Raw genomic sequence first — 26,410 nt, 5'->3', positions numbered from 1 at the left:
TGTGTATAAGGCTGGGTGGGGGGTAGAGTTTCATGTGTGACCCTGTCCAGCGTTATACACACACTCTCAGGATGATTGACACATGTAGCCAAATATATAAGAGATAGCTTCCCTTCTGGACTTGTAGCTTGGTGGGACTGCTATGCTATTACTGGTGCCTGTCCTTATGATTCCCCCCTATATCCCTATAGATTGTAAGCTTGCAGCAGGGCCCTCCTACCTCCAAGTCTGTCTGTTGTTAACCAGTTTGTTTTATCACTGTCTACTATTGTAAAGCGCAACGGAATCTGCTGCGCTATATAAGACGCTGTAACGGAATCTGCTGCGCTATATAAGACACTGTAACGGAATCTGCTGCGCTATATAAGACACTAACGGAATCTGCTGCGCTATATAAGACGCTGTAACGGAATCTGCTGCGCTATATAAGACGCTGTAACGGAATCTGCTGCGCTATATAAGACACTGTAACGGAATCTGCTGCGCTATATAAGACACTGTAACGGAATCTGCTGCGATATATAAGAAACTGTAAATTAATAAATAAATAATAAATAATAGTGCCATTGTTGCATTTAATGGTTGCTCACACCCAACAAATAAATAACTTATAATGCCCGGGTACACCTGTAGTCTTTTATATCTGTCACAACAACCTGGCGTTACCTGTAAGGGTTGCTGCATATGGCAAGGGACGGTGGGGATATTTTGCTGAACGGAGACGTGCGGACGTTACATTTTGTTCTGACTCTGGTGAAGTGCAATCTCTGCTGTCTTCAGATACAAATAATATACCATTCTGGGAACAATGGGAATGCTCACCGTACACAGAGGGGATGCGGTCATCTATTAGAATGAACTTAGGTCTACAGTCATTAGGTCGACCCCACTAGGTCGACTGGCAGGAAGGTCGACCTGACTTAAGGTCGACATGGGCCAAGGTCGACATGACTTAAGGTCGAATTTGCATAAAGGTCGACATGAGGAAGGTCGACTGGTCATAAGGTCGACATGGGATTTTTCACTGGTTTTTGAGCCGACATGTGCCGACAGGCGGTATTTCATGCCCTACCATCCACTAGGGCGTGGAGGAGGTTATTAAAGCTGTGGCGAGCGAAGCGAGCCACCGTGCCCGAAGCATTGCGAGCGAAGCGAGCGATGCGAGGGTCCGATTCACATTGCCAACTGTGTCCATGTCGACTGTGTCGACATTCGGATAAAAAAAACAGTGAAAAACCCATGTCGACATTATGACCAGTCGACCTTCCTCATGTCGACCTTTATGCAAATTCGACCTTAAGTCATGTCGACCTTGGCCCATGTCGACCTTAAGTCAGGTCGACCTTCCTGCCAGTCGACCTAGTGGGGTCGACCTAATGACTGTAGACCTAAGTTCATTCTGACAGATGTACCGATTCCACACAGAGACCAAATCACAAACATTAAAAAGTCATTTATTCCTGCACTGCATGTTCCTTAAACAGATTGCATGAGATGGGTGCTTCAGTGCATAACGTACGGTACACCTATCTGTATGCAAAACAAGGCACACCTATCCATTCCCGGCACCGACTGTACAGTACTTATCTGTATGCAAAACAAGGCACACCTATCCATTCCCGGCACCGATTGTACAGTACTTATCTGTATGCAAAACAAGGCACACCTATCCATTCCCGGCACCGATTGTACAGTACTTATCTGTATGCAAAACAAGGCACACCTATCCATTCCCGGCACCGATTGTACAGTACTTATCTGTATGCAAAGCAAGGCACACCTACCTATTCCCGGCACCGACTATACAGTACCTATCTGTATGCAAAACAAGGCACACCTACCCATTCCCGGCACCGACTGTACAGTACTTATCTGTATGCAAAACAAGGCACACCTACCCATTCCCGGCACCGACTGTACAGTACTTATCTGTATGCAAAACAAGGCACACCTATCCATTTCCGGCACAGACTGTACAGTACTTATCTGTATGCAAAACAAGGCACACCTATCCATTCCCGGCACCGACTGTACAGTACCTATCTGTATGCAAAACAAGGCACACCTACCCATTCCCGGCACCGACTGTACAGTACCTATCTGTATGCAAAACAAGGCACACCTACCCATTCCTGGCACCGACTGTACAGTACCTATCTGTATGCAAAACAAGGCACACCTACCCATTCCCGGCACCGACTGTACAGTACTTATCTGTATGCAAAACAAGGCACACCTACCCATTCCCGGCACCGACTGTACAGTACTTATCTGTATGCAAAACAAGGCACACCTACCCATTCCCGGCACCGACTGTACAGTACTTATCTGTATGCAAAACAAGGCACACCTACCCATTCCCGGCACCGACTGTACAGTACCTATCTGTATGCAAAACAAGGCACACCTACCCATTCCTGGCACCGACTGTACAGTACCTATCTGTATGCAAAACAAGGCACACCTACCCATTCCCGGCACCGACTGTACAGTACTTATCTGTATGCAAAACAAGGCACACCTACCCATTCCCGGCACCGACTGTAAACAAGGCACACCTACCCATTCCCGGCACCGACTGTACAGTACTTATCTGTATGCAAAACAAGGCACACCTACCCATTCCCGGCACCGACTGTACAGTACTTATCTGTATGCAAAACAAGGCACACCTACCCATTCCCGGCACCGACTGTACAGTACCTATCTGTATGCAAAACAAGGCACACCTACCCATTCCTGGCACCGACTGTACAGTACCTATCTGTATGCAAAACAAGGCACACCTACCCATTCCCGGCACCGACTGTACAGTACTTATCTATATGCAAAACAAGGCACACCTACCCATTCCCGGCACCGACTGTACAGTACCTATCTGTATGCAAAACAAGGCACACCTACCCATTCCCGGCACCGACAGTACAGTACTTATCAGTATGCAAAACAAGGCACACCTACCTATTCTCGGCACCGACTGTACGGTACTTATCTGTATGCAAAACAAGGCACACCTACCCATTCCCGGCACCAACTGTACAGTACTTATCTGTATGCAAAACAAGGCACACCTACCTATTCCCGGCACCGACTGTACAGTACTTATCTGTATGCAAAACAAGGCATACCTACCCATTCCCGGCACCGACTGTACAGTACTTATCTGTATGCAAAACAAGGCACACCTACCCATTCCCGGCACCGACTGTACAGTACTTATCTGTATGCAAAACAAGGCACACCTACCCATTCCCGGCACCGACTGTACAGTACCTATCTGTATGCAAAACAAGGCACACCTACCTATTCCCGGCACCGACTGTACAGTATATGTTCAGCTTTAACTCTTATGTTCCCAGTGAGAACGCGATACAGTCGCTAGGTCAACGCTATGAAGTATATGACATATATTACGTCAATCACTAAAGGTCGACAGAGCTTAGGTCAACACATGCAACAGGTCGACGGGTCTAAGGTCGACAGATTGGAAAGGTTGACACAAACGTTAGGTCGATAATGGGAAGGACGACATTCAAAATGTTGACATGAGTTTTTCACTCTTTTATTTTCAAAAACAGGCGGTACAGATGGAGCACCTGTCACCCAGCGTCCAGGATCGCCAGATGTCCCGAGCTGGCGCAGTCTGGTGGACAGGAGCTCCATCTGACGTGGACGAGCGGGCATCTCTCACGTGTCCCCGTCAACAAGGCAGTGGGGAGCGGCTTCCCTGCCCGTCTCTGCTTCAGGGAGACAGGCAGGGAGTGGGGGCTGCAGGTGAGGTGCAGGGGACCGGTGGCGAGTGGCGGAATGATGCATGCACGTGTCTTCCGTTAGATGGGGCAACAGTTGTCGATTCTATTGCCAGGAGCAGCTCCACTGAGAGCTGATCCATCTGTATTTTATACTCTACCATCCTCTAGGGCATGGAGGGAGAATATAGCAGTGCTGGTTTCTCGTGGGTGGTGCTCCATTTGCCCATAGACTGAGACAGACACGCCCCCGCAGAGCAGAACACACCCTAATTCTCTATGCACTGCTTTCATAATCTCAATTAAATATATATATATATATATATATATATATATATATATTTTTTTTTTTTAATGGGCAGGAGTTGTTACGTTTATACTGGAGAGGAACAAGGAACAATTTAAACAGCATGAACGTTTGCTATAAGTCTACAAGGAATGTAAGATGATCAGAACTGGGAAAACACAAATTCAAGGCGTAGGGGGCATCTATGGGTACTGATACGCGCCCTACAGGGATACTGCAATATCTAGCATGCCATATGCTTGTACTACAACCTGTGGGAGAGAGACAGAAGAAAGAGGGTAAATAATAGGAGTTGTGTCTCTCTATAAACTGCTGATAAACCTCATAGGGCTGTAAATAACCAGAGGGCTCCTTTATAATTAACAGACGCATTTCTTGGCAGACCTTCCCTGCGCCGCGCACAGTGCGGTGTACCGGCAGCCAGCCACGGTCTGAGGCAGCTTATGTCATTATTTTATTGATACTTTATTAACCCTTTGATAAATAGAATACCATAAGGAGAGATTGTAAGCTCCTTGGTACAGAGCCTTATTTCCTCCTATTCTCACAGCCCTCTTCTCTCACACCTTAATTACAGCTTTCTCCTACTCAGCGACTGTCTATAGTGGTCAGGGAACTCGGTCCTCATTACCCCACACAGTGCATGTTCAGCAGGTGCACATGTGTACTAATTACGCACAGACACATTTTATAAGGTCCGCAGGTGGAGTTAATTATTTCACTTGTAATTCTGTGAGGTGACCTGCAAAACATGCACTGCGTGGGGTAATGAGGACCGAGATCCCTGACCACTGGTCTATACCGGCATCTCTTAATTGTTCATCGCTTCCAATGGCAGCTGTCCCTGCTAGAACACTCTGCTTCCCTACATCCCAGCTGTATTGTGTACTGAGCATTGTGCTGCTGTTACCTGTGCGGTTGTAGTGTCTCAGTCACTGTAATGTTCTGTGTCCCCTGTATTGTACTAATGTGTGTCCTATGTACGGCGCTGCCCCTGGTAGTACACGGACACCTCCTCTGCTTCCCTACATCCCAGCTGTATTGTGTACTGAGCATTGTGCTGCTGTTACCTGTGCGGTTGTAGTGTCTCAGTCACTGTAATGTTCTGTGTCCCCTGTATTGTACTAATGTGTGCCCTATGTACGGCGCTACCCCTGGTAGTACACGGACACCTCTTCTGCTTCCCTACATCCCAGCTGTATTGTGTACTGAGCATTGTGCTGCTGTTACCTGTGCTGTTGTAGTGTCTTAGTTACTGTAATGTTCTGTGTCCTCTGTATTGTACTAATGTGTGCCCTATGTACGGCGCTGCCCCTGGTAGTACACGGACACCTCCTCTGCTTCCCTACATCCCAGCTGTATTGTGTACTGAGCATTGTGCTGCTGTTACCTGTGCTGTTGTAGTGTCTTAGTTACTGTAATGTTCTGTGTCCTCTGTATTGTACTAATGTGTGCCCTATGTACGGCGCTGCCCCTGGTAGTACACGGACACCTCCTCTGCTTCCCTACATCCCAGCTGTATTGTGTACTGAGCATTGTGCTGCTGTTACCTGTGCTGTTGTAGTGTCTCAGTCACTGTAATGTTCTGTGTCCCCTGTATTGTGCTAATGTGTGCCCTATGTACAGGGCTGCCCCTGGTAGTACACAGACACCTCCTCTGCTTCCCTACATCCCAGCTGTATTGTGTACTGAGCATTGTGCTGCTGTTACCTGTGCTGTTGTAGTGTCTTAGTTACTGTAATGTTCTGTGTCCTCTGTATTGTACTAATGTGTGCCCTATGTACGGCGCTGCCCCTGGTAGTACACGGACACCTCCTCTGCTTCCCTACATCCCAGCTGTATTGTGTACTGAGCATTGTGCTGCTGTTACCTGTGCTGTTGTAGTGTCTTAGTTACTGTAATGTTCTGTGTCCTCTGTATTGTACTAATGTGTGCCCTATGTACGGCGCTGCCCCTGGTAGTACACGGACACCTCTTCTGCTTCCCTACATCCCAGCTGTATTGTGTACTGAGCATTGTGCTGCTGTTACCTGTGCTGTTGTAGTGTCTCAGTCACTGTAATGTTCTGTGTCCCCTGTATTGTACTAATGTGTGCCCTATGTACAGCGCTGCCCCTGGTAGTACACGGACACCTCCTCTGCTTCCCTACATGCTAGCTGTATTGTGTACTGAGCATTGTGCTGCTGTTACCTGTGCTGTTGTAGTGTCTCAGTCACTGTAATGTTCTGTGTCCCCTGTATTGTACTAATGTGTGCCCTATGTACAGCGCTGCCCCTGGTAGTACACGGACACCTCCTCTGCTTCCCTACATGCTAGCTGTATTGTGTACTGAGCATTGTGCTGCTGTTACCTGTGCTGTTGTAGTGTCTCAGTCACTGTAATGTTCTGTGTCCCCTGTATTGTACTAATGTGTGCCCTATGTACGGCACTGCCCCTGGTCGTACATAGACACCTCTTCTGCTTCCCTACATCCCAGCTGTATTGTGTACTGAGCATTGTGCTGCTGTTACCTGTGCTGTTGTAGTGTCTCAGTCACTGTAATGTTCTGTGTCCCCTGTATTGTACTAATGTGTGCCCTATGTACGGCGCTACCCCTGGTAGTACACGGACACCTCTTCTGCTTCCCTACATCCCAGCTGTATTGTGTACTGAGCATTGTGCTGCTGTTACCTGTGCTGTTGTAGTGTCTTAGTTACTGTAATGTTCTGTGTCCTCTGTATTGTACTAATGTGTGCCCTATGTACGGCGCTGCCCCTGGTAGTACACGGACACCTCCTCTGCTTCCCTACATCCCAGCTGTATTGTGTACTGAGCATTGTGCTGCTGTTACCTGTGCTGTTGTAGTGTCTTAGTTACTGTAATGTTCTGTGTCCTCTGTATTGTACTAATGTGTGCCCTATGTACGGCGCTGCCCCTGGTAGTACACGGACACCTCCTCTGCTTCCCTACATCCCAGCTGTATTGTGTACTGAGCATTGTGCTGCTGTTACCTGTGCTGTTGTAGTGTCTCAGTCACTGTAATGTTCTGTGTCCCCTGTATTGTGCTAATGTGTGCCCTATGTACAGGGCTGCCCCTGGTAGTACACAGACACCTCCTCTGCTTCCCTACATCCCAGCTGTATTGTGTACTGAGCATTGTGCTGCTGTTACCTGTGCTGTTGTAGTGTCTTAGTTACTGTAATGTTCTGTGTCCTCTGTATTGTACTAATGTGTGCCCTATGTACGGCGCTGCCCCTGGTAGTACACGGACACCTCCTCTGCTTCCCTACATCCCAGCTGTATTGTGTACTGAGCATTGTGCTGCTGTTACCTGTGCTGTTGTAGTGTCTTAGTTACTGTAATGTTCTGTGTCCTCTGTATTGTACTAATGTGTGCCCTATGTACGGCGCTGCCCCTGGTAGTACACGGACACCTCCTCTGCTTCCCTACATCCCAGCTGTATTGTGTACTGAGCATTGTGCTGCTGTTACCTGTGCGGTTGTAGTGTCTCAGTCACTGTAATGTTCTGTGTCCCCTGTATTGTACTAATGTGTGCCCTATGTATGGCACTGCCCCTGGTAGTACACAGACACCTCCGCTGCTTCCCTACATCCCAGCTGTATTGTGTACTGAGCATTGTGCTGCTGTTACCTGTGCTGTTGTAGTGTCTCAGTCACTGTAATGTTCTGTGTCCCCTGTATTGTACTAATTTGTGCCCTATGTACAGCGCTGCCCCTGGTAGTACACAGACACCTCCTCTGCTTCCCTACATCCCAGCTGTATTTTGTACTGAGCATTGTGCTGCTGTTACCTGCGCTGTTGTAGTGTCTCAGTCACTGTAATGTTCTGTGTCCCCTGTATTGTACTAATGTGTGCCCTATGTACAGCGCTGCCCCTGGTAGTACACGGACACATCCTCTGCTTCCCTACATCCCAGCTGTATTGTGTACTGAGCATTGTGCTGCTGTTACCTGTGCGGTTGTAGTGTCTCAGCCACTGTAATGTTCTGTGTCCCCTGTATTGTACTAATGTGTGCCCTATATGCAGCGCTGCCCCTGGTAGTACACGGACACCTCCTCTGCTTCCCTACATCCCAGCTGTATTGTGTACTGAGCATTGTGCTGCTGTTACCTGTGCTGTTGTAGTGTCTCAGTCACTGTAATGTTCTGTGTCCCCTGTATTGTACTAATGTGTGCCCTATATGCAGCGCTGCCCCTGGTAGTACACGGACACCTCCTCTGCTTCCCTACATCCCAGCTGTACTGTGTACTGAGCATTGTGCTGCTGTTACCTGTGCGGTTGTAGTGTCTCAGTCACTGTAATGTTCTGTGTCCCCTGTATTGTACTAATGTGTGCCCTATGTACAGCACTGCCCCTGGTAGTACACGGACACCTCCTCTGCTCCCCTACATCCCAGCTGTATTGTGTACTGTGCATTGTGCTGCTGTTACCTGTGCTGTTGTAGTGTCCCAGTCACTGTAATGTTCTGTGTCCCCTGTATTGTACTAATGTGTGCCCTATGTACGGCGCTGCCCCTGGTAGTACACGGACACCTCCTCTGCTCCCCTACATCCCAGCTGTATTGTGTACTGGGATTTGTGCTGCTAATTGTTATCTGTGCTCTTTTTGTTTCTCAGTTACTGTAGTGTTCAGTTCTGTGTGTCCTATATTGTTCTTACAAATGGAGTGGGTCTCTTCTTTGTAGGGGATGGCCAGCCGCCATCCCCCGCCACCCGCCATCTGTATATGCGAAAGGGGACGCGCGCACTAGATGCGCGCGCGTCCCCTTCCGACGGCTTCCCCCAGGTGCCCGCCGGCTTGTCGGCGGTCACCCGGGGTCCCCACCCCCTCCCCGCACCCCCCCCCCCAACCCTGTCCGTCTTCCTGAAGCGGAGATGGACAGGATTCCCGCCGCCCGGAAACTGAGACGCGTGTGCGCGTGAGACGCACGCGCGTCTCAGTCAGATGGACGCCGGCAGCTGGCGGATCGCCAGCGGTGACGTTCTGGCGATCCGCCAGCAAGAGGGAGCCCGGCTCCATCTGCATATGTGCTATACTGTATGTACGGCGCTGCCAACCACTTGCGGTGCCTTATAAATATCATAATAATAGGAGAGAAAGAAAAAACACTTTCAAAAGGTTAAAAAGCTTCAGTCAACAGTTGTGCGATCAAACTCATTGAATTAGTCAATGATTAATGTTGCCCTCATAGGGATCATTGCTGTGTTTTCAAAATTTTGCAACAGTTTTGACTTTTACAGGTGTTTTTCTGATGGGAACGTTATTAATGTATCATTGAACCCAATGACTGTGGAATTTTGCCTGCAGAATGTGGGCTATTAGCCGTGGGTACTTAAGTTTGGGTCCGTTGAGCATTTGTGCATGTAACACCATTTAGCACAATCCTGATACACCAGATGAACGAGCTAATACTTGTTCAATGGTTCATTCAAAAATTGATCAGCAAGAATTGTATAGAATTCAGCTTTTAGAACATTAAACAGTGTTGCTAAATGCAAGCTAGAGTAGTAAAAAGAAAGACCGGTATACTGTAGGTAGAAGTAGCCAATGATTAGCGCGCACGTGTTTCGCCGTGCTGTACATCCAGGAAGATCCCCAATAGCCCTGGTCACAGATGCGCCCAGTGATCACTTTCAGAATCATGATGTTTATAGTTGGGTTTTGTTTGTATATGAATTTACTTATTATCTTTTTTTTACATAGTTGACCATTAACCCCTTGGGTGGTATGGCCTGTCCCGGGAAAATTTCCGGGCATACCACAAATATGAAACAGGTGCGCGCCAGTGGTGTCCAGGTGTGCACCACCTCTTGAGCCCCCTGTCACATACCCGAGCCCCCCCAATGTCCTGTGCTCCGGCGATCGTACACTGGAGCTCTTCTAACCCCTGCCGCTCCCCCAGCCTCTAGCCGCCTGTCATTTTGCAGCAGAGATGTAGGTGACAGGCTCGGGGATGTTCGAGGTGGCTCGGGGGTACTCGGGAGCACTCAGGCGCCTGAGTCCTCCCGAGCCGTCGCAAAACATCCCCGAGCCTACCGCCTGTGTGATGATTGACAGGCGGCTGGGGAGCTCCAGTGTACTAACGCCGGAGCGAAGGGGGGGGGGGGGGGGCTCCTAATGATCTGTGGTGGGTTCTGCTGGGGCAGGACAAACCTGGCCTAGTAGGTTTGTCCTGCCCCAGCAAAACCTACCACTCAAGGGGTTAATAGCTGAATAATTCCACTGTATTATGTTTGTACAGATGAAATGCAAGGAGTGTTCTGCTCTGTGCGGTTGTTTGCTGTACCTATTGTCCTGTACAAGGTGCCACACAGGTAACACTAAATGTACAGTACACTGTAATATTCATATAGTACCTTTATGAATTGAAAAAAGTTAGAATAGAGGGAACACCCTATTTATATAAACTACAGTACTATAAAACTAAATCCGTCACTGACACAATACGAACCTCAGATGTTAATGCACACCAGGAGCTAGATCAGAAGTAACTTAGTGGCAACGTTGTCCAGTCATACATCTCCTGCTGTCCTGTATTGTATGCCTAATCTCCCAGATTCTGCCAGGGGTGCTACTGTACTAAGGAGGTTCTTTGTCAGTACAGTGCCTTGCTGCAGCTGCTCAAGAGTCAGCTCTCATTATCTCAGTTTGTGGGAACCCCTGACGAGAGAGAGAGAGAGAGAGAGACAGCACATGATCACACAGGGTCTTCTTATCTGTGCTGGTGTGCACTTATACATAGCGTGCTGCTGCTGCTGCTAGTAAACTTTGACTTAGGGTAATAATTTTTCCTAGTAATTTTTCTTTAATCAAACACATTTGTTTAATTCAAGTATCTGGTGTCCATACCGATATGGCTAATGCATTAACCAATAAATATAGGTAGTGCCTACAAGATGCAGGCAGTCCAGTGTTCACAATAAAAATAACATTTAATACACTAAAAACATACCTATATGCTTAGAGATAAATTCACACAAGGTCAAATTGCATTTGGAATTTATTGCATAGGCGTCACATGAGAAGAAAATAAATATCACAGCAAATGTATAGTTGCAAACAAGAAACCCCGTATTGCAGGCAGCAATGTTAGTATCAAAATCCCCAAAATATATTGTTATTAAGGTAGTATAGAAATACCTCACAACAACAAGCATTAAAGCATAGACACGCCCACATGTGGCGCTAGACACGCCCTTTTTGGAGAGTGTGACATGCCTCCTTGAAGCCGCATCCTACTGTAATCTTCCTGATTCTATTTTTCAAAAGTAACCCAGTATGCTTAGCGGTCTATGTACTGGGCCTTGGAGAGGGTTCAGTATGATTTCCCAACATTCAAAATGCTGCCGACATGGTCAAAATTTCAACACGGTCAAAATGGCCACCTTTAAAATGTTGACATGTCAAAAACCCTATTTTTGTTGGGGTGTCTACGTCGACATAGGATGACATGGATACTGTATAACTGTACCGTGTCCCCTCGCATGGCACGCTGTGCTCCCCATACTCTGGGCACTCTGCCTCACTGCGCTCGTCACACTATTAGAATATAATATGCATCCCTTGGAGAGAGATAGAGGATGGAGATAAAGTACCAGCCATTCAGCTCCCACTAAGATATCATGAAACAACCCCAAACTGTAAAGGTGGCCATGCTACTGCAACAGGGTTGCCGACTTTTCTAGTCTCCTCTCCGGAAGAAGCCAAGAGAGGAGACTTTCAGCAGCTCTTTGGGGGCGGAGCTTGAGCGTGACATCATTAAGCCCTGCCCCATGGTGTAAAATAACCCAATTTGCATATCTCCATGGAGGGGGCGGGGCTAAGATGATGCAATTATGCCATTTTAGAACCCGCCCCTTCCTCTGAGACCCGTGAATTGCGGTATTTAAATGCAGCAGTTGGGGGAGGTGCCGCAATCGGGTGCGGAGCAGGAGGGCCCCAGAATCCGGAAGGGTTGCCCACCTTTCCGGGGCCGGGCCGGGACCCGATTTTGGGAGCCTCTCTGCCATTCCGGGACAGTAGGCAACCCTGTACTGCAATGTGTCGCAGCAGTGTATGACCCATCTGACCTCCTTGAGTCTCGGACTGGACCTTCCCGGGCGGCAGGATCCGAAATCCGATTCTGGTCTGATACACACGGGACTGCGCATCGGACCCAATGTGGACATCAAACACGTCTGAATTATCGGCCCGATCCGTTGGGTGATATCGGCCCAAATTGAACAAGTCTATGAGCACTATGAGACTGCACCTTCCCCAGTATCTTCCTACTGCTTCTTGCAGAGCGCTCAGACACTCAGAAATCCAACTCCAGCGCGGTTATCAGCAAACTATTATCCCTCACCTAATTTACCCTAACAAGGCCCCATCCGCAGCCCAGCCAGAGTCTCCGATCAGATTTACAGTCCGGAAACCATTTTAAAATAGATTCCCTCTTAATTTCATGCGGCATTATTGTTTCCAGAAAGGTATCTAATGTAATAAGGTGCCATTAAAATTTTGATGTGAAGCTTTTTGGTATACAGAGACCTGAGCTATAATATTCTCATTAGATCAAAGTGCTGGCTGAGTGCTGCGGGGCCTGTAAGGGATAACAGCGCGCTCTCCGCTCTCCGCTAGGAAGAGGACAGTAAAGCACCAGCAGCAGAAAACGGACTCAGTTCATGAATTAAGCTCTTGCCCAATATATTCAGGACATAATGGAAGAGAAATGCACTTAGAAAACAGTTCGGGGGCTTATACAGCAAAGTAAAAGGTGACTGAGGGCGCGTTGGGCCATAATGTTAATGGAACAGGGTAAACGGCTACTTAATGGTAATGGGTGCTGATAGAATTTGCCTTTTTTGTGGAACAACTGCAGTTAACCCTCCAATGCCCACGGCCTTATCAGCTGTCATTTTACTGCAAGCAACATATACTGTAGCTTCGCTTATGCGTGTGCAGACCCAATTGAAACATAGAAACATAGAATGTGACGGCAGATAAGAACCATTTGGCCCATCTAGTCTGCCCCTTTTTTTACCCTTCAGGTAATCTCAACCCTTTTTAATCCTTATTTCTTTGTAAGGATATTCATATGCCTATCCCAAGCATGTTTAAATTGTTCTACTGTCTCAGCCTCTACCACCTCTGATGGGAGGCTATTCCACTTATCCAATACCCTTTCTGTGAAGTAATTCTTTCTAACATTTCCCCTTAACCTACCTCCCTCCAGTTTCAGTGCATGTCCTCGTGTTTTATTACTTCCTTTCCTTTGAAGAAAATTTCCCACCTGTACTATGTTAAAACCCTTGATATATTTGAATATTTCTATCATGTCCCCCCTTTTCCTTCTCTGCTCCAAACTATACATGTTAAGATCTTTTAGTCTATCCAGGTAAGTTTTGTGATGTAGGCCATGCACCATTTTAGTTGTCCTTCTTTGTACACTCTCCAATGTATTTATATCCTTTTGATTCTATGGTCTCCAGAACTGGACACAGTGTTCCAGATGAGGCCGTACCAATGACCTATAAAGTGGCATTGTTACGTCTTTTTTTCTGCTACTGATTCCTCTCCCTATGCAACCAAGCATCTGACTAGCCTTCCTCATTGCTTTGCTACATTGCTTTCCTGCCTTTAAGTCACTTGAAATAGTGACACCTACAGTAGATCCCTTTTGTCCTCAGTAGTTTCCATTATAGTACCCTTGATACTATATTGAGCCTTTGAGTTTTTGAATCCCAAGTACATAATTTTGCATTTTTTAGCATTAAACTGTAGTTGCCATTCTCTTGACATATTCTCAAGTTTACTTAGATCATCAATCTTTTGATTTACCCCTCCTGGTGTGTCTACTCTGTTGCATATCTTTGGGTCATCTGCAAAAAGGCATACTTTCCCTTCAATACCATTTGCAATGTCACTAACAAAGATATTAAAGAGCACCGGTCCAAGTACAGATCCCTGGGGTACTCCACTGGTAACATGTCCCTCCATAGAATGCACTCCATTTACTACAACTGTCTGTTTCCTATCCTGCAACCAGGTTCGTATCCATTTAATTGTTTTATAATCCAATCCCACACTTTCAAGTTTATTTAGCAGCCTGCGATGTGGGACAGTGTCAAATGCCTTACTAAAGTCTAGATATGCCACATCTACAGCCCCCCTTCTTCACCTAGTATTTTGGTCACGGAGTCAAAAAAGTCAATGAGACTTGTTTGGCATGATCTCCCTGCAGTAAAACCATGCTGTTTTGGATCCTGTAAGTTGTTTAATTTAAGATATTCCACTAGTCTTTCTTTTAATAGTGTTTCCATTAATTTCCCTACTACTGATGTAAGGCTCACTGGTCTGTAGTTAATTGCTTCTTCTTTGCTTCCGCTTTTGTGCAGTGGAACTACATTTACTCTTCTCCAGTCCTCTGGAACTGCACCTATATCTAGAGACTGGTTGAATAAATCTGTTAATGGCGCTACCGACACATCTTTTAGTTCTTTTAGTATCCTTGGATGCACTCCGTCTGGCCCCATTGATTTATCCACTTTCAGTCTTGAAAGTTATTTTTATGAATGTCTTTGCAACTTAACTGTGGTCCCTTCCCTTCTCCTTCTATAGTGAATACGGAGCAAAAGTAATTATTTAGATGATCTCTAATTGCCTTGTCTCCTTCCACCAAATTCTCAGTGTCTGTCCGCAGTCGTATTATTCCTCCATTTGATTTTCTGTTTTCACTTATATACTTAAAAAAAGTTTTGTTTCCTTTATCTACCAACTGAGCCATTTTCTCCTCAGCTTGGCCCTTATTCTGGTTGGTGCGGTCGAGCCGCATATGCGGCTCCGACCGCACCAGACGAATCCCCGCCTACAAGACGGATCGGCACGGCCGTCCGTACACGGACGGCTGCCGATCCGCATGAAAATGGCGGGGCGTACGCCTCCACCATGTTGGGAGCTGCCCCCTGCATTCGATGGTCGTCGACCATCGAAGGCAGGTCCGCACGCCGCGGCAGCTCCCGCAAGCTGAGACCACACGGACAATCGTCCGTGTGGTAGCTTGTATGGGGGCTGAAAGCTGACATCCGGCGACGTCAGCTTTCCGCCCCCATGAGTTGCGTCATGGCCTCATTACCATGCATACGCCCCGCGTTTGCATGGGAACGCCCATGAAACGCGGGGCGTACACATAGGGAAATGAGGGCATGATGCCTCTCACGCCCCTATACGCCCCCTTTGCGGCGGACGAAATACGTCTGCGGCGAAGGGGGCTGCACATGCGCAGATTCACCTCTGCGCATGTGCAGATTAAAAACATCGGCGGTACGGCCGCACGCGGGCCGTACCGTCCGAATTAGAATAAGGGCCCTTGTGCCTTGGCACGCCTGAACACTTTCTTAGCCTCTTTGAGTCTGGCAAGATACACTTCTCTGTCATTATTATTTTGAGTCTGCTTGTATGTCCTAAAGGCCATCTTTTTTGCTTTTACACTAGTTGATACCTCTTTAGTAAACCACACTGGCTTCCTTTTCCTGGTACTTTTCTTAACCCTTTTGATACAAAGGTTAACATAAAAAATTGCACGCCTAGGTGAGCAGCGCCGCGGCAGGAAGAAACGCATTGCAAGGGTCACCCACTCTAAATGGTGCCAAGGTGCCCAGCTGTGGATAAATTATACTTTGAGATGAATAAGTTACTGCTAGATAATTATTTTGTAGAACAGTTTTTATAAAATATTTTACAATGCTGACTAATTGCATGAAAGTTATTTTTTTTCTGATGCTGGACAATTACACGCTGGTGTTTGGGGTCCCAGAATAATAATACAATGACATCTGGAGTACCAGAACACTGACACCTGGGGTCCCAGAACAATAATACAATGACACCTGGAGTCCCAGAACAATGACACACTGACACCTGGGGTCCCAGAACAGTGACACACTGACACCTGGGGTCCCAGCACAATAACACACTGACACCTGGGGTCCCAGCACAATGACACACTGACACCTGGCATCCGAGCACAATGACACTCTGACACCTGGGGTCCCAGGGCAATGACACACTGACACCTGGCATCCGAGCACAATGACACACTGACACCTGGGGTCCCAGGGCAATGACACACTGACACCTGGGGTCCCAGCACAATGACACACTGACACCTGGCATCCGAGCACAATGACACACTGACACCTGGGGTCCCAGCACAATGACACACTGACACCTGGGGTTCCAGCACACTGGCACATTGACACCCTGAGTTATAGAACAGTGAACCCCGGGTTGACTGTACAAGCATGCAGTCCACCTATTGGTTGTAGACTGTTTGCTTGTTGACTTAATCATCCACACTCCTGGTAGAAGTTCCTTATTTCGTTGATACACATACCTCCCAACAGTACCGCTTCCCGAAAACCGGGACGTTCCCGCGTCCCGCCCGGGGCCGGCAGTGTCGCGCAGCAGGGGCAGTTGGGAGTCTCCCCCCGTTCAAATGTTGTCCCAGGGGGCTGGGCCGTGCCTCCACACCGGCAAAATGTGGGCGCGGGATGAAGCGATTGGAGGCCACGCCCCCTTTGTGGCAAGCCATGACCCCTAATTTCGAGCGCGATGCCGAAGGCAGTACATATGTTTCCTGCAAGTATCGACCAGCATTTAAATAACCAATTCAAATTCAAATAAAGTGACATCACATCAGTGACATCATATCTCATTCCCACCATCTGGGCTATTGTTTCCCCCCAGTCGCACCTTAATTATCTGCTGATACATTACTGCGTGACATTTTCCGATCTCAACCTGACGACTAATTGAATTGTAATCTCGTTAGAGAATATATAATAGATTTTTGTCATAATGATTAATAAAACAAAGACTTCACACATTTAGATGACAACCGCTACCCCCCCCCCTCACCCCCACCCATCCTCCATCTTGTTTTCTACCGATCACCCATCAAACTTGTCTGCCCTGAATTACAAGGCCCTCGGCCTACTTTCCAGCCATTGGGGAAATCAAAATCTACAAGTATGAAATTGCCTATTTAAAAGCAAACATGGCCCTCCAATTAAAAGGTCAGTCCATGGGAGAACGATGGATTTTTCCCTCCCTCCCCTTGGGAGCTGGGGACAAGTGAAATATAGAGATCTATCTATATTGCAGGTAATTCTAATTAACCGATGCCGGCAAATCCGTGTTCCACTTAATCACAAACAAACACATAGCGGGATACAATGTCCTCTGATTGCCTTTTTTGGTTTAACCCTGTCAGTGCCAAGGGCTATGTCAGGACAAAGTGGTGAGTAAATTAGATTGCTGAATTCATTTTGATTACTACAGTACTGCTCCAGCACCGAGTGGGTGATATCAGCATTATCCGGGGCTATTACCTTACTGCAATAGCTCTGAGGGCGTCTGAGTCTTAGGGGGTTATGTATCAAAAATTGTGATGGATAAAGAACTAGCCAATCAGAGTCAGAGGTTGGGCGGGACATCGCGGGTGATTTGTAGTGCGGTCTGTAGGTGTGTACCAGCGGTGCACACTGGTCTGAATTAGGCCCACAGTAACAAGGAACATCTTTTCTGGGTTTGCTCTGTACAGTGTACTGTGCGGATCCACAATTGTGATTTTGCATTATGGGGGTCATTCTGGTGGGCTCGAAAAAAGGGGTGTGGTCTCGTTTTATGGGTAGTTTTGCTGGAGGGGACTGCCGTGACTGTATTGAGGAATGCTGTAACTGTATTGTCACCTCTGCAGAGCAGTGATGTCATTGGAACCCTCAACTGTCCCTCCACCTTACACTGCAAATGGCGGAATTGTCCCGATGTTAACGTGGCAGTTGGGAGGTATGGTTTAGAGGCGTGTTATGGGAGAGCTGTGGGCGTGATTATGTACACAGACTGCAGTAATAGGGAAGGACTTTGGGTACTTGTTTCCTAGCACGGCCACAACGATCATAATCGCATTCATCGGGGGTAAAATCGGGGCACTCGCGGGCATCGCATGCGCAAAAAAATCGGGTGCGATGGGCCAGACGCGATGCCCGCGATTTCCCCATAGAGAACAATGTTAAATGCCTCAATTTACCCACGATGACCACGATTTCCCATAGAGCGCAGCGAGCCCCGCGAGGGGACGCGGATACCTGTGAAGCCCGCGAAGGGACGCGTTTACCTGTGAAGGTATCCGCGTCCCCTCACGGGGCTCGCTGCGCTCGCCACGCTTCGGGCTCAGTGGCTCGCTGCGCTCGCCACACTATTCTATTCTCAACTCCACGCCCTAGTGGATAGTGGGGGTATGAAAAGGTCGGAGGACGCGTACCGCCGCCCCTCGCGGACTCGCTGCGCTCGCCACGCTTCGGGTTCACGTTCATCGCGGGGTGGCGTGAACTACTTTTGGGGGGACATTTCACTGGTCAGGGGGTTTTTTTGGGCTTTCTGGCCCATTTACCATTCTTCCCTATGATGATTTGGGTAAATTGACCCATTTAACATTGTTTCCTATGGGAAATCGGGGTCATCGCGGGTAAATTGAGGCATTTAACATTGTTCCCTATGGGGAAATCGCGGCCATCGCGGGTGGACCATTTAAGCATTTTTAGGCGCACACGACGCGACCGACCCGATTTTTCACTGTTTTCAATGCATTTCAATGGGAAAATTGGGGGCATCGCGTCGGTCGCGTCGCAGGCCACTAAAATTACACCCGATGGCCAAGATTTGTGGCCGTGCTAGGAAACAAGTACCGGACTTTGTATAAAGTCACAGACAGACACCCTCCAGCAAGCGCTGCTGCGGATGCCTCTGCACCCACTCTGAATCAGGCCCACTACGTCACAGGGTTATTACTTAGCTTTAGTGGCGATTATTACTAATACATTGCCGTGTGACCGCTGCGCATCGGGCGAGATCTGTAATCTTCAGACCTTTAATTCAAGCCTCGCAGAATACGAATGTAGTTCTCCATACGCTCGCCGCTAGCAGAAATAAGTCTGTACGAGGTGCGCGGTGGACTCATTACCCCCTGAGTAATAACGTGGCGTAGATGCTCAGCGATACCAACGAGAACCATCAGCCGAGGAGTTGAGCGACTGACTTAGTGAATCAATACCGCGGGCTCTTGGGGACTCCATTGAATTTATATTGATCAGCAGTACAAATATTATTCTGAGCTCTTGAATCTCGTTCCTTGGCCGCTGATACAAATTGTATAAATTGCTCAAGAATCATTCGGCGTTCTAGCACTGAGCGCACAGATATTGCAGAGAGATGACTTGTGATTTGGGGCCTTATTCAGACCTGCTCGCTTTACTGCAAGTTTTCGTCGGGGCCAGCAAACGCACTGCTAGCGTTTCCCCGTGCAGCCGTGGGAGGGGATGTGATAAGTAACTTACGAAGACGCATCCCCTCGCATGTGCCCGCAGCAGGAGAAATCATTCGATGGTCACTGAGTTCCCCTGCCTTCGCAAATATCAGCGGAGACTGACTTATATTGGAGGGCGCCCGGAACAAAGACAGGGAGGGTGACTGACGTCACCACCCTTGGCAGTCTTCGTACCGCCAGCATGTCCCAGCGCCGCCTCCGCGGCCCCTGTCCACCCCCTTCCCTTCTTCGAACGGCCCGGTGACACTGTAAATCACCAAGACCATTTGCAATCGATGTCAACCATTGTCAGGCCCTAAGAGCATACCTCCCAACTGTCCTGCTTATCGCGGGAACGTCCCAATATTTTGGGACATTCCCGTGTCCCTCCCGCCGCCAGCAGTGTCCCGCGGCGGGGGGGGCAGTTGGGAGCCCCCCCTGTAGTCCGTGAATAGACGCTGTGCGCGATGAAAAACAGGGGCGTGGCCTCATTGCATCGTAGCGAGGATAGGCCACGCCCCCTTTCAGGCAGGCCACACCTCCAAAAATTCGGCACGCACCCTGTTCCGCCGCCGGGGTCCTAGATGTTGGGAGGTATGCTAAGAGTGAACCAGAATTGGCCCCTTAGTGAGATACTACTTACATGCGCAAGGTCAGTGGCGTAACTACATAATGCAGACAGTTTTTGAGGATGCTAGAGGAGGCGGCGGCGTCGGCTTTTTCCGAGTGTCACTTTTTATTAGCAGCCGGAGCCGGGAGAGCCGGGGACCCGACAGATCTGCATGTCCGGGATAGAGGCAGTGGCGGCAACGGGGTAAGGAGGGGGCGGGTGTTAACTTTTCTGGGGGGGGGGGGGTGGCAAGAGCCGGGACCCGGGACTTGATGGCGCCCACACCTTCTTAGCGCCTCCCCGCCACCGCGGGGGCTGCCGGACTATAGTTACGCCACTGCGCAAGGTATCAGTTTTTGTTGGCTTATCCTGGATTTCATTAGCACTATACGTTCTGTATTCTGAATCTACAATTGAATGAATGCACAGCACAGTACTGTACCACTTCTGTTGTTCTAGTTGGGGCGTATTTAAAAAGATCCACAGGTGGAGATAATTATTTCACTTGTGATTCTGTGTGGTGACCAGGAAAATGTGCACTGTGTGGGGTCCCAAGGACCGAGGTTGAGAACGACTCGACTAGAGGCATATATCGATATATGACTTTTAGTTGACCTAACCAACAACTACATTTGGTGCCTCATTAGCCGTTATTGAGTGTCAAACGATTGTGGGAAGTTCTCCAGTATCCGCGTCAGGCTGCAGACTCGCCGCAATGATGTTGCAAACTTTATTAATAACAAACATTCCCACCTCTGCCTGTGACGGAGAAAAAAAAAAAAACATTTACAGCATGAATGATTGATTTGCTCCGGAATCGTTTTTTCCATTTGCGCGTTGTGCGAAGAAAAAGAGAAGGAGAAAAAAAAAAAGATTGTTTTCCTTCTTGTGAAAGGCCATTTAATAAAAACGTCTGGAATAAATGGGACCAGACTCAGCTTTCTTTGTGTCTTCGGAAGCGCTCTCTCCGCAAAGAGGAAAAGTTCAGATAGGCAATCATGGTCCATTCTACCACACAGTCCCCCCTCGGATAATAACTGTTTTTCTTTTCAAAATTAACATTTATTTCTTGGGAAACGACTGTTTATAGGACTCCAGCGTGCGTTTCGGAGCTCTTGTCTGTAATCCTTGGATTGCTTGCTGCCCAATCCTCTACTCCCAGCATGGCTGCTGCCTACGTAACACACACTCAATATAAACATATTACTATAGACATATGTGAACAAACTGGCCCTGATTTTACTCTCCACATGTTATCACTCCAGCCCTATGGTGAGGATTTGGATCCATAAATGGATTTTGGACCTATTTCATCAGAGAGGGATCTGATGTATCCCTCTCCATTGGCCCATAATGATGTATGCACAGGATGACAGCTTAGAATGTTTATTGTGTGCTTTGGGTCCAAACTCATAAGATATGTGACACAGACAGCAGTGATAACGAAAAACTAAAACAATAGTGGGTCTCTGGTACCTCTCACTTACCTGACCTTTTCTTGGTCCAAACTAAATAAAGCCTCCTCTCCCCTTCCCCCCAGCATGGCACATACAGTGGTCTCCTCCTCTCCCCCACATGGCATATACTCTGAGCCGAGGGGGGGGGGCAAGCCTATTGTTTCTGGTAAGCAAACATAGATTTGGGCGCTCCTCACTGTGGCTATTGTGGATTGGGAGGGGGGGGAGGGAGAGTATCATGGGTGTGCCTATTATACATCACACACCCATTACATATTACATACCCTCCAACATCTGAGGGTCAGAAATCGGTACACATTTAGAAAGGGGGTGTGGCCACATGTAAATGGGGCGTGGCCATGGGTAAATGGGGGTGTGGTCATGCCTCCGTTCCAAATGTGTACTGGGCTTCTTTTTTTTTTTTTAATAAGGGGACACTTAACTTTAGGAGGCGAGCACTTAAATTCCTTTAATGTGACGTGCTGCAGCTCAGTCCTATGACATGTGATGGCTGCTGGCATATCAAATAATGAATTTATTTTCAATGTTCTGCCTACAATAACTTATAAATAATCTTTTTTTTAACATTTCAGATTATTCATAATATTGTAGGCAGATGATTGAAAATAAATGCATTATTTAATATGCCAGCAGCCATCACATGTCATAGGACTGAGCTGCAGCACGTAACTAGAATGAGAAGAGATTGTTTAACCTATGTGCTCCAGCCTCGGCTGGCTGCACCTGATGACCCGGGTCCCGCGGCCGCTGTGTTCCACGCTGTGTGGAAGCAGCTTTCTTGATTGAAGCAGCTTTCTCTTCGCTCAGGGAGTCCTGGGTCCTGTCCCCTGTGCGCGACGCGTCATGATGTTATGACGCGCCGCGGCCACACGCTGGTCCGGGAGTCCTCTCCTCAGCCTAAAGCAGCTATCTCCACTTCGCGCGCCCGGAGTCCTGTGTGCGTCATGACATCATGCCGACGCCGCACATGCTGGTCCGGGAGTCTGTACCCGCAATGCACCCTTTGGAACGGGTGCTTGGCAAGCCTGGGTGAGTCGGGTGCTTGGCGCACCACTGACAGCCTGGGGAGTCGGCTTTGGGCACAAAAACCGGTACATTCGGTACAGGTTTTATTTGCCGGTACAGACCGTTAAAAAACGGTACTGTACCGGCAAATCCGGTACAGTTGGAGGGTATGCATATTATACCACACACCTTAATGCCCATTACACATTATGCCACACACTGTATAGCCTATTAAATATTATGCTACATAATCTACAGTACATGCTCGTTTCTATGGGTTTGATGCTTGATGCCAGGAGTTGCATGCGCTTTGCCAGGGGTTAACATGCTCTGCCTTGGGATTAACATGCTGGTTGCCATGGGGTTAATGCTTGTTACCATGGGGTTAAATGTTCTGCCAGTAGTTACTTACTCTGCCAGGGGTTAACATGCTCTGGCTCATTGCCATGGGGTTATCATGCTCATTGCCATGGGGTTATTATGCTCATTGTCATTGGGTTATCAAGCTCATTGCCATGGGCTTGTCATGCTCATCGTCATCGGGTTGTCATGCTTATTGCCATTGGGTTATCATGCTTTCTGCCAGGGGTTATCCTGACCTCTGGCTCTTGGTCTCTGCAGCCCCAGTGCTGGTATCTACTAATAATCAACGCACTGAAGCAGCAGTACAGGAGCAAGCAGTGTTCCCGTGCTGCTGCTGCTTTAGTGTGGTGAGTATTAGTAGCCAGCGCTGGGGCTGCGGAGACCAAGAGCCAGAGGTCTGCAGGAAGCTGCTCAGCACCAGTTGCTCCCCCTCCCTGCCAGCACCTCATGCGCTGCCAGGAGCCCGCCATCCTGCCTGCTGCTGTCTCCTCTGTGCTGCAGCTTCTGCTGCCGTAGCAGCCGTACGCTGGCCCAGGTGCACGCTGTCAGATGCTGCTTGTCCAATCCGAGCGGGACCCATGAGACCCACCCATTCTAAAAAAAAGTGAGTCCCTGGAAGGTACTTCCAGGTAATATACACGCTATAGCGCATATTTGCGAACTCTGGACAGCTATCACTTTGTTTGCCGCCTGCTTCTTAACCTCTCCATTAATGCATGATGCATGCAGTAATTATCATTAGCACATTGTAAGTTGGAGCTTGTCTTATGTCATACATGCGGATGGTAAGCAATATGCACTTAGTGCTGGACACCCTGAAACCATAGAACAGGATGTATGTACAGTAGCCTCCATGTCCAGCACATCAGGGTCATTTACTGTATATTCTGGGGTTTTCTATTAAACTTGTTTTCCTTCCATAGTATTGGTTACCGGTTAGATACGACGCGTTTCACAAGTTCCAGTCGCACATTAGCAGAGAAGAGCATTTCTAGGAGAGATGTATCCAATTATTTTTATTATTATTACCAGTTATTTATATAGCGCACACGTATTCCACTGCGCTTTACAGAGAATGTTTGTCCATTCACATCAGTCCCTGCCCCAGTGGAGCTTACAATCTAGAATCTTATTTTTTGTTGGGAGCCAATTAGCCTTCCAGTATATATTTGGGCTGTGGGAGGAAACTGGAGTACCCCGAGAAAACCCACACAATCATGGGGAGAATATACAAACTCCACACAGTTAGGGCCATAGTGGGGATAGAACCCATGACCTCAGCGCTGTGAGGCAGTAGTGCTAACCATTACATCATCTGTACTGCCCTGTATATATATAACACATGGTGGGGATAGAACCCATGACCTCAGCGCTGTGAGGCAGTAGTGCTAACCATTACATCATCTGTACTGCCCCGTATATATAACACATGGTGGGGATAGAACCCATGACCTCAGTGCTGTGTGGCAGTAATGCTAACTATTACACCATCCGTACTGCCCCGTATATACAACACATGGTGGGAATAGAACCCATGACCTCAGTGCTGTGACGCAGTAATACTAACCATTACACCATCCGTACTGTCCCGTATATATAACACATGGTGGGGATAGAACCCATGACCTCAGTGCTGTGAGGCAGTAATTCTAACCATTACACCATCCGTACTGCCCCGTATATATAACACATGGTGGGAATAGAACCCATGACCTCAGTGCTGTGAGGCAGTAACGCTAACCATTACACCATCCGTACTGCCCTGTATATATAACACATGGTGGGGATAGAACCCATGAGCTCAGTGCTGTGAGGCAGTAAATAAATAACACATGGTGGGGATAGAACCCATGACCTCAGCGCTGTGAGGCAGTAATGCTAACCATTACACCGTCCGTACTGCCCCGTATATATAACACATGGTGGGGATAGAACCCATGACCTCAGCGCTGTGAGGCAGTAATGCTAACCATTACACCATCCGTACTGCCCTGTATATATAACACATGGTGGGGATAGAACCCATGACCTCAGCGCTGTGAGGCAGTAATGTGACACCATTACACCTTCCGTACTGCCCTGTATATATAACACATGGTGGGGATAGAACCCATGACCTCAGCACTGTGAGGCAGTAATGCTAACCATTACACCATCCGTACTGCTCGTATATATAACACATGGTGGGGATAGAACCCATGACCTCAGTGCTGTGAGGCAGTAATGTAACCATTACACCGTCCGTACTGCACCGTATATATAACACATGGTGGGGATAGAACCCATGACCTCAGCACTGTGAGGCAGTAATGCTAACCATTACACCATCCATACTGCTCGTATATATAACACATGGTGGGGATAGAACCCATGACCTCAGCACTGTGAGGTAGTAATGTAACCATTACACCATCCGTACTGCCCTGTATATATAACACATGGTGGGGATAAAACCCATGACCTCAGTGCTGTGAGGCAGTAATGTCACCATTACACCATCCGTACTGCCCCGTATATATTACACATGGTGGGGATAGAACCCATGACCTCAGTGCTGTGAGGCAGTAATGTAACCATTACACCGTCCGTACTGCCCCGTATATATAACACATGGTGGGGATAGAACCCATGACCTCAGCACTGTGAGGCAGTAATGCTAACCATTACACCATCCGTACTGCTCGTATATATAACACATGGTGGGTATAGAACCCATGACCTCAGTGCTGTGAGGCAGTAATGTCACCATTACACCATCCGTACTGCCCCGTATATATAACACATGGTGGGGATAGAACCCATGACCTCAGTGCTGTGAGGCAGTAATGTCACCATTACACCGTCCGTACTGCCCCGTATATATAACACATGGTGGGGATAGAACCCATGACCTCAGCGCTGTGAGGCAGTAATGCTAACCATTACACCATCCGTACTGCCTGTATATATATAACACATGGTGGGTATAGAACCCATGACCTCAGCGCTGTGAGGCAGTAATACTAACCATTACACCATCCGTACTGCCTGTATATATATAACACATGGTGGGGATAGAACCCATGACCTCAGTGCTGTGAGGCAGTAATGTAACCATTACACCATCCGTACTGCCCCGTATATATAACACATGGTGGGGATAGAACCCATGACCTCAGTGCTGTGAGGCAGTAATGTAACCATTACACCATCCGTACTGCCCCGTATATATAACACATGGTGGGGATAGAACCCATGACCTCAGTGCTGTGAGGCAGTAATGCTATAACCATTACACTGTCCGTACTGCCCCGTATATATAACACATGGTAGGAATAGAACCCATGACCTCAGTGCTGTGAGGCAGTAATGTAACCATTACACCATCCGTACTGCCCCGTATATATAACACAGGGTGGGAATAGAACCCATGACCTCAGCGCTGTGAGGCAGTAATGTAACCATTACACCATCCGTACTGCCCAGTATACATAACACAGGGTGGGGATAGAACCCATGACCTCAGAGCTGTGAGGCAGTAATGTAACCATTACACCATCCGTACTGCCCCGTATA

General features: G+C 48.0%; 1 long non-coding RNA gene across 2 annotated transcripts in view; it reads right to left on the bottom strand.

Moving 5' to 3' along the window:
• The window catches only part of LOC146058660 (uncharacterized), a 188,001-nt gene that overhangs the window by 136,188 nt on the left and 25,403 nt on the right, over window positions 1–26,410 (bottom strand). For both annotated transcript variants that reach the window (XR_014469884.1, XR_014469883.1), the window contains exon 2: window positions 10,508–10,716. This is a non-coding gene — a long non-coding RNA (uncharacterized LOC146058660). The remainder of the gene's footprint in view (window positions 1–10,507; window positions 10,717–26,410) is intronic.

This window comes from Crinia signifera, chromosome 2, assembly GCF_055691185.1.
Source record: "Crinia signifera chromosome 2, ASM5569118v1, whole genome shotgun sequence".
Classification (NCBI taxonomy): Eukaryota; Metazoa; Chordata; class Amphibia; order Anura; family Myobatrachidae; genus Crinia; species Crinia signifera.
Note: the sequence above shows the minus strand (reverse complement) of the source record. Positions and strands in the feature narration are given on the sequence as shown.